Source organism: Oncorhynchus nerka, unplaced genomic scaffold (assembly GCF_034236695.1).
Source record: "Oncorhynchus nerka isolate Pitt River unplaced genomic scaffold, Oner_Uvic_2.0 unplaced_scaffold_1318, whole genome shotgun sequence".
Lineage (NCBI taxonomy): Eukaryota > Metazoa > Chordata > Actinopteri > Salmoniformes > Salmonidae > Oncorhynchus > Oncorhynchus nerka.
Window position 1 is genome coordinate 127,501 of NW_027040023.1, and position 4,878 is coordinate 132,378.

Here is a 4,878-nt window from a genome sequence, read left to right on the forward strand (position 1 = left end):
AGTGGTAACTTGTTAATCCTGTGTGCAGGAGGATCAGTTTGACTGTAGTCAGAGTGGTAACTTGTTATTCTTGTGTGCAGGAGGATCAGTTTGACTGTAGTCAGAGTGGTAACTTGTTAATCCTCTGTGCAGGAGGATCAGTTTGAATGTAGTCAGAGTGGTAACTTGTTATTCTTGTGTGCAGGAGGATCAGTTTGACTGTAGTCAGAGTGGTAACTTGTTATTCCTGTGTGCAGGAGGATCAGTTTGACTGTAGTCAGAGTGGTAACTTGTTATTCTTGTGTGCAGGAGGATCAGTTTGAATGTAGCCAGAGTGGTAACTTGTTATTCTTGTGTGCAGGAGGATCAGTTTGAATGTAGTCAGAGTGGTAACTTGTTATTCTTGTGTGCAGGAGGATCAGTTTGAATGTAGTCAGAGTGGTAACTTGTTAATCCTGTGTGCAGGAGGATCAGTTTGACTGTAGTCAGAGTGGTAACTTGTTATTCTTGTGTGCAGGAGGATCAGTTTGAATGTAGTCAGAGTGGTAACTTGTTAATCCTGTGTGCAGGAGGATCAGTTTGACTGTAGTCAGAGTGGTAACTTGTTATTCTTGTGTGCAGGAGGATCAGTTTGGAATGTAGTCAGAGTGGTAACTTGTTATTCCTGTGTGCAGGAGGATCAGTTTGGAATGTACGCTCTCTACAGCAAGAACAAGCCTCAGTCTGACGCTCTACTCACCAGCCACGGGAATGGATTCTTTAAGGTGCGTCTGAAAGGGCTCTGGTTACTACCGTTCTAGGATCAGCTGTACGAACACCAGACCTTTAACCAATATGAAACCTCTACACATCAACAGGCTAATTGTAACGTTGTGTGAGCCAAACAACATACAGGGTGCTACTAGTATGTATATCCGCTACTTCTACACTGAGTAACAGTAGAATTACCATTGTCAAACTTTACATAGCTACTGGACGTCTACCTATGTAGAATGGAAGAGTTGAATTGACATCAGAATTCCCATTTAGAAAAAGCTATTGTACATCTGCATACAGAGTCCTACATCCCCTCTCATCCTCCTCTATGTGTGTGTCTGCTATCCAGAACAACCAGTTGGAGCCGGGTGATAAGATGGACCTGGTGTCCTACCTGTCTGTTGGTCTGTTTATCTTTCTGTATGTATCCTGACCTCTGACCTCTACCCTCTGACCTCTAACCTGTCTGTCTCCCCAGAACAAGCAGTTGGATCTGGGTGATACGATGGACCTGGTGTCCTACCTGTCTGTTGGTCTGTTTATCTTTCTGTATTTATCCTGACCTCTGACCTCTACCCTCTGACCTCTAACCTGTCTGTCTCCCCAGAACAAGCAGTTGGATCTGGGTGATAAGATGGACCTGGTGTCCTACCTGTCTGTTGGTCTGTTTATTTTTCTGTATGTATCCTGACCTCTGACCTCTACCCTCTGACCTCTAACCTGTCTGTCTCCCCAGAACAAGCAGTTGGATCTGGGTGATAAGATGGACCTGGTGTCCTACCTGTCTGTTGGTCTGTTTATTTTTCTGTATGTATCCTGACCTCTGACCTCTACCCTCTGACCTCTAACCTGTCTGTCTCCCCAGAACAAGCAGTTGGATCTGGGTGATAAGATGGACCTGGTGTCCTACCTGTCTGTTGGTCTGTTTATTTTTCTGAATGTATCCTGACCTCTGACCTCTACCCTCTGACCTCTAACCTGTCTGTCTCCCCAGAACAAGCAGTTGGAACTGGGTGATAAGATGGACCTGGTGTCCTACCTGTCTGTTGGTCTGTTTATCTTTCTGTATGTATCCTGACCTCTGACCTCTAACCTCTCTGTCTCCCCAGAACAAGCAGTTGGAGCTGGGTGATAAGATGGACCTGGCGTCCTACCTGCTGAAGCCCATCCAGAGGATGTCTAAGTACGCCCTGCTGCTGAAGGACCTGATCAAGGAGTGTGGTCAGTCCCAGGAACAGGAGCTCTCTGACCTCCGCACCGCAGAGGAGATGGTTAAGTTCCAGCTGCGCCACGGCAACGACCTGCTGGCCATGGACGCCATCCGAGGATGTGATGTAAGTCGGGGGGATGGAGCAGTAGAGCAGTAGAGCAGTAGAGCTGTGAGAGAGAGAGAGAGAGAGAGAGAGAGAGAGAGAGAGAGAGAGAGAGAGAGAGAGAGAGAGAGAGAGAGAGAGAGAGAGAGAGAGAGAGAGAGAGAGAGAGAGAGAGAGAGAGAGAGAGAGAGAGAGAGAGAGAGAGAGAGAGAGAGAGAGAGAGAGAGAGAGAGAGAGAGAGAGAGAGAGAGAGAGAAAGAGAGAGAATTGGCCATGTAAACATATGTTCCCCATGCCAATAAAGCCCTTAAATTGAATTGAGAGAGAGAGAGGAAATAGAAACCTACACATCATGTATAATTATTTGTTTGGAAGAAAATGTCAGAGTAAGTCATGTGAAACGTCTCCTCTGGTCTCTGCTGCTGTAGGTGAACCTGAAGGAACAGGGTCAGCTGAGGTGTCAGGATGAGTTCATCGTGTGGTGCGGCCGCAGGAAGTACCTCCGTCACGTCTTCCTGTTCGAGGACCTCATCCTCTTCAGTAAAAGCAAAAAGATTGAGGGAGGGTACGACCTGTACATCTACAAGCAGTCCTACAAGGTGACAACAACAACACACGCAGAGGGTTTTAATACGTACTGTGAAGTTATGAACTATGAAGTAATATGACGTTCTACCTTAAATCATTTCAGCCAGTTGGCTAACATTATGCTATGTTGTTGTGTCCAGGTGTGAGGTGTGGAACCACAGTTAGCAGGGTTCTCCACAATGGAGGCGCCACACCACTATGTTGTTGTGTCCAGGTGTGAGGTGTGGAACCACAGTTAGCAGGGTTCTCCACAATGGAGGCGCTACACCACTATGTTGTTGTGTCCAGGCAGCGATGTTTGTATGGTTTATTGTGAGGTGTGGAACCACAGTTAGCAGGGTTCTCCACAATGGAGGCACTACACCACTATGTTGTTGTGTCCAGGTGTGAGGTGTGGAACCACAGTTAGCAGGGTTCTCCACAATGGAGGCGCTACACCACTATGTTGTTGTGTCCAGGTGTGAGGTGTGGAACCACAGTTAGCAGGGTTCTCCACAATGGAGGCGCTACACCACTATGTTCAGTTTGCTGTGCCACCATGTGAAATCTCAAAACCACCACAGTCAGTGTTTTCCTGTAAAGGTGACTGTTTCTGGCTACTCATTCAGACGGCAGAGATAGGAATGACAGAGAGCGTGGGCGACAGCGGGCTGCGTTTCGAGATCTGGTTCCGGAGGAGGAAGTCCCAGGACACGTTCATCCTGCAGGCCGGCTCTGGAGAGGTCAAGGCCGTGTGGACAGCCATCATCGGAAAGATCCTCTGGAGGCAGGCGCTACGAAACAGGGGTGAGGAACCACGGCCACAGAGGGGGAGTCGTGGGTCATATCTGGACATGAGCTCATCATATCTGTTGTTGTGTTATGGAACAATTCCTCTTTATCTTTTGTCTGACCTGAGGCCTGTGTTGATAACATTCTGTACCATTCATTAAGAGGTGGCATGTCTCTTGTCTGACCTGAGGCCTGTGTTGATAACCTTCTGTACCATTCATTAAGAGGTGACGTGTCTCTTGTCTGACCTGAGGCCTGTGTTGATAACATTCTGTACCATTCATTAAGAGGTGACGTCTCTTGTCTGACCTGAGGCCTGTGTTGATAACCCTCTGTACCATTCATTAAGAGGTGACATGTCTCTTGTCTGACCTGAGGCCTGTGTTGATAACATTCTGTACCATTCATTAAGAGGTGGCGTGTCTGGTTCTAGTTCAAGTCAACCCCAGGTACATCAAATGGAAATTGTGTGTCTGATTGAGGGTCATAACGTGTTTATTCTCTTAACTACAGAAGTGCGCTTGAAAGAGATGGTTTCCATGGGGATTGGCAGCAAGCCTTTCATGGACATCAAGCCTAGTGATGCTGCCATTAGTGACCGAGCCATTGATTACATCATGAAGGGGTCAGGTGAGCTGTCTCTACGATATGTTATGATAACCTCATTTGCCTGGAAATTATTTTGTGAGGTTAGCATATAAAATCCACAAAATCTCTCTCTCTCTCTCTCTCTCTCTCTCTCTCTCTCTTTCTTTGTTTCTCTCTGTTTGCTGAATGTGACTTTCAACAACATGTCTGCCAATGCAGCTGCTGATGAGAAAGGCTGATTTGTAAATGCTCTCTCTGCCAGGATAGGGGTGCGTTGTCAAGCTGACTGAATCAAAACACAACATCCCAACATCTCAGAGCATATCTCCCCTGTTCTCCCTTTTAAACCCTTGAGATGTTCTGTTCCAGCTGAAATATCCTCTCAAAGTCTACATCTACACTCCTACTCCACCAGACAGCTGTAATGTAGCCTGACACAGTGTCCTGTTAGGAGGAATGACTGGACTTGTGTCTGTCGCAGGTGATTTGTTGCATGCCAGATATCAAATGATGTTGAAGTTAAAGCAGCAGGGGGAGTCAGAGCTGAAGTTAATGCAGCAGGGGGAGTCAGAGCTGAAGTTAAAGCAGCAGGTGGAGTCAGAGCTGAAGTTAATGCAGCAGGGGGAGTCAGAGCTGAAGTTAAAGTTGTTTGATCGTAGCTAGCTACATAGCTAGCTACATAGCCGTCTTTGTATCAAAGATAATTGTGTAGTCTTGAGCGATTTCCTAGGTTAGCTAGCCAGCTATTGTCGTTCTTTTAACGCAACGTAACGTAAATCAACACTGCCAGCTAGCCCCGAATAGCAGCACAGTAGCACAGTAGAAACCATTACACTCAACGGAACGACTTGATTAGTGTAGTGTCAACAACGCAGACACTGCC

At 46.8% G+C, this 4,878-nt stretch overlaps 1 pseudogene; it reads left to right on the forward strand.

The window, feature by feature from the left end:
* Window positions 1-4,430, forward strand: part of LOC135568930 (pleckstrin homology domain-containing family G member 4B-like) — a 105,584-nt pseudogene extending 101,154 nt beyond the window's left edge.
* Window positions 4,431-4,878: the final 448 nt, after the last annotated feature.